Source organism: Octodon degus, unplaced genomic scaffold (assembly GCF_000260255.1).
Source record: "Octodon degus isolate 3935 unplaced genomic scaffold, OctDeg1.0 scaffold00014, whole genome shotgun sequence".
Lineage (NCBI taxonomy): Eukaryota > Metazoa > Chordata > Mammalia > Rodentia > Octodontidae > Octodon > Octodon degus.
The window spans coordinates 2,033,959-2,042,466 of record NW_004524590.1 but is presented as its reverse complement, the minus strand read 5'-3'; the positions used below and the strand labels follow the sequence as shown (position 1 = coordinate 2,042,466).

At 49.7% G+C, this 8,508-nt stretch overlaps 1 protein-coding gene across 8 annotated transcripts in view; it reads right to left on the bottom strand.

Moving 5' to 3' along the window:
- Lims2 (LIM zinc finger domain containing 2) overlaps positions 1-8,508 on the bottom strand; it is a 60,220-nt gene that overhangs the window by 9,464 nt on the left and 42,248 nt on the right. The gene's annotated exons all lie outside the window — the stretch shown is intronic.

Sequence of the window (8,508 nt, the reverse complement as noted above, 5' to 3'; positions counted from 1 at the left end):
ATAAATAAATAAATAAAGGAAAGAGCCTTCTGGGTACTCTCTGCATTTGAGACATAATGCAGCCATCCCTACCAGGGACAAAAACGGGATTACAAAGTCCAATTCTCCAAAAAGAGGAAAGAAAAAGGCTCACCAGGGACACTGGCCTACACCAGGCAAGGGTAACTGGGTAAATCCCAGTGACTCAGGGGCCAGGGAGGGAAGTCGAGGCTGCCCTTGGACCCTGGTGAGGTGGGGGATGGCCTATCTCAGCTGCGCAAGGCAAGAGGAGAGATGTCTAGGTAGAAACCTGGGGTGGGACATCTTGGGGCCTCAACAAGCTTCCTCCCCCATTTTATCCTTGGAATTGGGGGAGACTTTGCCAGGGTGGTGCCCCAAGGCAAACAGACCCTCACACCCAGCCTTTTTCTTTTCTTTAGATGGGGCCTGGACAATCAGCCTTCCCACTACGTTAACACTGGAATATCTTTTTAAATACTGGAAAGAGATCTCCAGAGCTTGAGGGGAAAGGCCCTTGTCTTTTACTGTGTACTAGAGCTTGGCCAGGGCACCCACTAGGAGACCAAGGAAGGTGGCCCCGGAGGGGGCCTCTAGATTACAATGCCATACATCAATTAGATCTATTTTGCAAAATAGGAAGAAACATGGGACAAAGTGGCTTGTGTCCAATTGCTTTTTGTCTCAGAAATCCTCCTGAATAGATGTCTCAGTGTTCCACTGACCCTCGTTCACTGGCAGCTTTGGGATGAACCCCATCCCCTTGTCCCAGTGGGGAGGGACTTAGCCTAACCTTAAGGTTCCAACAGGGAAAGCAAAACTCAGAGAGCCTGGGGACAGGAGGTCTGCAGGCCACAGTCTGCACGCAGGTCCCCGCCCTGGCTGCTAACCCGATGCCCCTCCAGGCAGCGCTGAACCCACCCATTCACTTATCCTGAGCTAGGAGAAGTTAAGCAAGATCTGGGAAGCTTCACAGGTGATCCTGACAGATAAGTGCAAGCTCTTGAGAGAGTCACCTCTCTGGAGACTCTCAAGGGAAGACCTAAAACTCTTCTTCAGTGAGACATTAAGCCCAGGGGGGAAAGAAGATTCTGAGAGCTGCAGTGAAGACAAGAAACGCCTATGGCCAGGCCCAAGGAGGAGGAGGAGGTGCGCCCCAAGCCCTGCTGTGTTCAGGGCTAAAGCTAACAAAGTCAAGCTGATAAACTGGGCTGTGCTAAGCCAGGCTTATCTGGCCGAGAATCGCATCAGCATTTTTACAAAGGCTTGGGATGCTCTGACCAAACACACCCTCAAAAGCCCCTCCAGCAATGAAGCAAAAGTCATCCTCAGAAACAGATTTATCTCCTAGCTGTTCCCAGCATTCACTCCCAACTCCTGAAGACCACATCTGATCTTGACAGGGAGAACGTAGGATGGGTGACTGTCTCTTCTTTGCTACAAAGGTCTTTCACAACAGGGACCAGGAAATTCAACAGATGGGGGAAACAAAGATTAGGACATTCAACATGGAGGGGTAGAGCTGCTCTCTAAGACTGCCCAGTTGCCAAGTCTAAACTTTGTTATCATTGTAAAAAGCCAAGATATTTTTTAAAAGGATTGCCCCCAGCAGGAGGAAGCCCAGCAAGAGACCCCATGTGGCCTCCCAGCCAGCCCTGTGCCATCTGCCCCGAGGATGACTGGAAAAACCGATTCCCCCTCTGAGCTAGGAAAAACCCCAGCGAATGGCCCTGAGGTGTCCCTCACTCCTGGAGCCCTAATTGTAGGGGCGGGCTCAGCAGCTTTTTAGTGGATGCAGGCAGCTGGCCTCCCATCCTGGCCTTCTCCCTGGACCATGTTCTCTCTACACAGCTGCTGTCCGCGGCAGCTCGGAGTGCCAGGTAGGAAGACTCTTCTCTAAGTCTGGGGAGAATCTCACTTTGTCCCTGTTTTCTGATAACGCCTGAGAACCCCACTCCACTGTTAGGAAGAGACTCACATGCTGGAATCCTGCTTACTCCAGGGCACAGCCTCCTAAGAAATTTCCCTCTCTAAGATTTACAAGTAACCCAGCTGCATGACGGATGGACACACGGTGGGGAGGACAAAACAACTACACCAGTCCAAATCCATCTCAAAGACCTCACCAGGAGCAGAACCATCTCATCCGGCCGTGAGAGAGGGACTAAAGCCTGTAGCCCAAGGACCACTCAAGCAGGGACTCTTGCGGGGCTGTCAGCCCTTATAATCCGCCTGTCATCGAAGTTAGAGGGGCCTAATAGTGGAGATTCGTTCAAGACTTAAGTCTCATTGGTGAGGCCTCGGCGCTTCCACACCCAGCCGCGCCTGGCCCTTGCACTTCACTGACCCAGCCTCAGCCAGCTGCTTTTCTGTCTTAGATCTTAAGGACACGTTCCCTTGACACTTGAGAATTAGTCTTTTTGCCTTTGAAAATTCACTTATGGGAGTGGGATATCCGATGTGGACTGTCTTCCTCCAGGGATTTCAAGATAGCCCCCATCTTTCCGGCCTAGTCTTAGCAAAGACCTGTGAGGGTAGAATAAGGGGGTGTCCCCCTCTTATAGTATGCCTATGATTTGCTCAGTGGGGACACAGACAGCCAAATAGGAGAGGAAACGGAGTCATTCCTTTACCTCCTGATCTTATTAAGTCTCCCAAGTGAAGGTTCAGATTTGTCAATCCCAGGCCATCTATTTAGGGCTATTCATTTCTCAGGGCAAAGGGGCACTACATCTAGAGAGAATCCAGCCCACCCTGAACTTCCCTTTGCCAAAACATATCAGATGGCTGCAAGCCTTCTTAGGGGTAACAGAATCTGGACTCCAGGATATGCTAAAAAGGCCAGGCCCCTCTAGCAGCTTCTTAAAGCGACCCATGACAAAGGATTCCTCCCCTTGTCTGGAACCCAGAGACCCAGTAGGCCTTCTAAGTTCTCGAGAAAGCTCTACAAAACCCCCTGCACCAGGCCTGCCAACTCAAGACAAATATTCTCTCTCTCTCTTTTTTGAAGTATGGCTGTCCCAATAGAATTTTATTTGTAAAACCAGGTATAGGATGGAATTTGGCCTTTGGCCCCTGGGTGTTTTGGTTTGGGTTTTTATTTATATATTTATTTTTACATAATTAAATACTAATTTATTTTAGTCTGTTGAAAAGATTGTTTGGTGCTTGTATATGTTGTTTAATTTTGCATGCCTAGATCTTACAAACTGAGCAGCTACTTTGAACATAACAATATGCAGTATATTAACCATTGCTGATTTCTTATTATCCTGTTCTGAAAAGCTGTAACATATTTTTTTTTCAAATTGGTAGGACAGTTTCAATAATTAACACATTGCATACATTCTTCCTAGTGGTTAATTGCTGTACAAGATGCAGACATGATATCCTATTTACAAACACCATTAGAACAAATCACTCTATTCATTAAGAGAATGTAACTATATATCTATCCTAACCACTTTGAACACACAGATACAAAATGGACATTCATCTGTATCCCCTTTTTCTGTTAAGTTCCATTATTTGAATATTATAGGTGTGTAAACTCAACAAAATATTCTAAAAAGTCCAGTAGCCCATACTAGCATTGGGTCTTTCGCTTGACTGGCAATGTCATATACTCTCTTCTTAACTGAGAGACAGGGAGTGGCTTCAGGGGTTCTTACCAAGTTCCTGGGGCCTTGCCACCAGCCAGCAGACTAAGCAAAGACCTGGACACCGTGGCCAGAGGATGACCAGGCTATTCATGGGCTTTAGCAGCTGCAGGCATATTAATCCTACAGGTTTGTAAGATCACTCAGGGGAAGGCTCTTGATGCGTTCCCCCATGACATCGAAAGACTTCCTAATGTCCCAGTCCACCTCCGGGTCTCTGATGCACAGATTTTAAAACCAGGTTCTCTTGTTAGAAGGACCAGGTGTGAACACTGAAGCCTACCAAAGCCTTAACCCTGCTACTTTCCCGCCTGATCCCCAAGAACTAAGAGAAAGTAAACAATTGCACAGAGGTTCTAATCCACACCACCTTTGAGCAGAAGGTTAAGCAATCAGCCTCTCAGAGCTGTTCAGTTCTAGAAGCTTCTTTGCACAGCACAGAACACAAAGGCAGAGGTGACAGCGCTCACACAGGCATTAACACTGAAAGGAGATAAGGGGTTAAACGTTTGTACTAAGCGTGCATTCCGTGAGGTCTATGCGCTCAGGGCAATTTGGAAGGAAAGAGGCCTGTTGACTTCTAATGGATCTCCTATTAAATATGCCCCAGAAATTCTAGAACTCAGTGAGGCTGTTCACCTGCCTTGAGAAGTGGTGGCCATTCACCGCCTGGGACCTCCAAGAGGAACAGAATCTATTGCTGTGGGCAACAGAAGGGCCAGTGAGGAGGCAAAGGCAGCAGATGTCTGCACCTCCAGGAGGGCAACATCAGAGCAGTTTTGTAGGGGAAGATGACAGACTGACTTTCCCCTCAGACCAGGAGGCCAGTGCCGGGCTTCTCCTAGTCCCAGCTAAGAGGATACTCCCAAGGGGTGGACAGAAGCCTTTCCTTCCCTGACTGCAAAGTCTCTAGAAGTAGTGCTGGTCCTTTTGTGTGAGACCATCCTACGATCTGGAGTCCACAAAGTCTCCTGGGTGACATGGTCCACCTTCCACTTTTAGGTCACCTAGGGAGTCTCAAAAGCCCATGTCATGGAGTACCAGCCCCACTGTACTTGGCAGTCTCAATCATCAGGACAGGTAGAATGGGCTAAGGGGACACTCATACTCACCTGCTCAAACTGGGGTGGGAAGGCAAGGCCCCTGGAAGCAGCTCCTACCTGTGGCCCTTATGTGGGCTAGGAAGGCACCCAGTGTCGGGGTGTCTCCCTTTGAACTTCTGTACAGGAGGCTTCTCAGAAACAACATGCTAGCTAACTCATCCACTGAGGGAGTCTTGAGACAAGGAAGGTCCCTAGCCCAGTTCCTACAGATCCTGTCAGCCTCAAGACAAACAAATCCACCCAGCAAGCCCCTCTTGTGCCCTGGGACCCTTGATTGGTCGAGGCCTTAGACACACAGGACACAAGCAAACCTTGGTGGAAAGGTGCACCTACATGGTGGCCCTTCCCCACACAGACACAGCTATGTGACAGGGCATGACTCTCGGATTCGTCACATCCAAGTACAACTGGGGACTGCCCCCAAGAGCCGCAAGGACAGTACAGCTCCAGACCTACCCCAGGCCACATCAGAGGCTGCCTAGGCCTGTGAACCTACGCAAGATCTCAAATTCTTCTTCTGAAGATAAAACAAAGATATATGACACTAAAAATCTGTTTAGTGTGGGTATCAGTGACGTCCACTTCCTTATCCCAACTTCAAGACTTCCTGTGCATTCTGGGTCAGGAAGTTCGATTTTATTCTACGGTCACCAGGCAGGACTTCATCGATAAGACACACAACCTCGGGCCTCAGGGCTCTTCTTCTGACTTTACTCCAGCACATATAGAATTCTTTTATTTCTGAGCTCTCACTCTGTGTCCTCTATGAGAAGAGGGAGATGGTACCGACGGCTGGGAAAGAAGACCCCAACAGCCTGCGTTCCTACTCAGATTTTCCTGGGACTTTTCCTTATAATGTTAGCATCGCTCCAATTCAGTTGTCTTTGCCTCAGGGATGGACTCATTTCTCGTGCTCACACTCACCCTACCTAGTGAGTACCACCCTCACCTGTGTCCATTTTCAACGGGACAGAAATTCCCACTTGGGCCACTACGGCGACACCACAGTTCACTCATTCAGATGGTGTGACCCCTGACCTTATAGTAGCCCAGATGTTGGCTTTGTTTTTCAGATGGTCATGGCCCTCCTTGGGGGATAACTGAACCTGTATAACACCACAAGATCTTAAATATGAAAACGGTCCCTGGAGTCGCCACATCCCTTGCTTTAACAGGAGTTCCTGTCAGAGGCACTGACAAAAAGCACTGACATATTTGACCACATATGGCACAGAGAGAAGATCAGACCTCGCTGCCCCAAACACAGGGCCAAGCCACTCACCAGCCTGCCCTGCGCCTCCACAGAGAATGGTCAGAAAGAGAAGGAAAAACAGTTTACCTACTAACATTTGTACACCATCCCTCAAGCAAATACAAATTATTCCCCAAAGTATTTTGAGCTAATCTCACCAATGGGATTTCAGCTTTCCTATGTCTCCCCTCTGGGGAATGGGAGACAACAAATCCCAGATGAATTTCAATCCAGGAGAACACAATGCTCAGATCCCTATAAATGTAGAAGAAGCTAGAGAGTTGTTCAGGTAAAGCCCAGTCCCCATGTTGTAAGTGCCTTTAATCATTCTGACTAGAGCAGTGAGAACAAGCCCGTATGGTATGGGGACACTGACATATCTTTGTCTCAGAGGACGCTAGAGCCTGTCAACCTCCCTGTTCTAGGAATTACAGCCCTCCCGCCTGCACAGGGAGGAATCGCCTGTGGCATCACTTGCCAGCCCAGCTCAGACATCCACCCTCACAGCCGCCATGCTGAGGAGAGCTGCGAAGCGTTCTCAGTGCACCGGCGGCGGCGGCGGCAGCAGCGCAGCGGAGCGAGACAGCCTCGAGCTCTGGCCTGGGTGCTGACCCTCCGGCGTCCCCACAGTGCCGAGCACCCTGGGCACGCACATCAACCCCTCCAAACGAGTGGAGACCAGGATTCAGGTCATTTTACAAACAGCCAAATGGGTACGTGGCCAGGAGGTTGTGGACTCTCCGGCCTCCCAGATCATGCAACAAATTAGAGGACTGGTCCTGTCTGTGTCTGCCTGGTTCTCCCCGTCGCAGGGCCTGTCGACAGCTACTTTCTTGTTACGTTCACCTGGGCCATGTCTTCTCAACTTTCTCTCAAGCTCTACCTCAGAAAGAATAAGTGCCGTACAACTTCAGGTGGTGCCACAGAGGAAAGCTCAGATGGAGCCTCCTCCCCATCCGAGGCCCCTGACAACTCTGGCGATGGAGGGCTTCTAGCCACCGCCCCCAGCGACAACCCCACTCAGCTCCAGGAAGTTGGCTTGCTCCTTGCCTGTTTCCTCAACAGCAGCTGGATGGTGAACATCTCAGAGGGGGAGTGAAGGGGCCAGGCAGGGGCCTCAGTGAAGTTCCTGGCAAGTAAAGAGTTAAGCCTGGGGGGAGGGCAAACAGGCCTGAGAAGACCACCTGGCCGGCTGGCTGTGCCACCCCAGGCTCAGTTCCACCTCCAGTTAAGCACAGTGGGGAGGCGCTGATGTTATTCAAATACTCAGTTACTACATAGAGTGCATACTGCCCCCGACACTCCCACACCTAGATGAAGCTGCACAGGTACCTTGTCACTCTTGCCGTATTCACGCCCTACAATGCACATGCACCCTTCTTACTAATGCAGCCCTGACTGGAGCTCTGCTGTGAATCTCACAAGATCAGCCCCTCACAGCACAGGGACCACAGGAGCGCTCACCCAAGAATGCACGTGTAGGCGGTGGAAGGGGCAGTGGCCCATCCAGGCCTCGAGCTCGGGACAGCCCATGGAGTTACAGCATCTCTCGAGGGGGAGCACCCCTTTCTCGCCATGTAATCAAGGAGGCTGAGAACAAGGACCCCAAGTGCAGGCTTCTGGCTCCCTACCTTACTCCAGCAAGGTAACTGTCTTCTCCTTATTTGCTTTCCTTTCCAATAAGGTGATTTTATTTCTTCTCCTAAAACTTATATATCTAATTTTTTTTGTTATATAAACTTTTACAAACCCTAGATAAGATTTACCCTCTCCAAATACAACAGAAGAAAGGAAAAGAAAGAAGGAGACAGGGGGGCCAGCCTGATAGCTTAGCAGACTAAAGCACCTGCTTAGGCAAGAATGCAGCAGCCGGAGTTTGATCCCTGGCATGCCATGCTAGCCCCAACCACAAGGCGTGTTGAGACGGTGATTGAGGCCGGGCATGGTTGTGCACAACTATAATCCTGGTACGTGGGAAGCTGAAAACAGGAGAATCACTGTAAGTCTGATCTATGTGGTGAGACCCTATAGACACTGTAGACCCTGTCCTAAATTACAGAAGAAAAAAAAAAAAGGAACAAAGGAAGAAAGATCAATCTGAGCCTAGAAGTGGCCTGGAGCCGGGGTCACACACCACATTTCCAAGCGGCTGAGCCAGTTCTTCCGGACACTTGCAGGGCACCATGAGAAGGGATGCCACTCTGGATCAGGTGCCTATGCCCCTCACTGTCACTAACATATTGGGGTGATGAAACTTTTATAAAAACTCCAAGCGGGAAATGGCTTCAGTACAGGCTGGACCCCAGCACCAAATCCAAAAGTAAGCCTCAGAAGTGTTTCTCGGTAGAATTAAAATGAAGCCTAAGAGTCTAGCACTGGGATGCGGGGGAAAAGTACAAAAAGAAAACAGAACAAACATGCACACATGTACAGAACCCGTGCAGTGGCCTGTGCCTAGCACCCATCCTGGCCTGCCTGCCTCTCCCAGTGTTTGCGG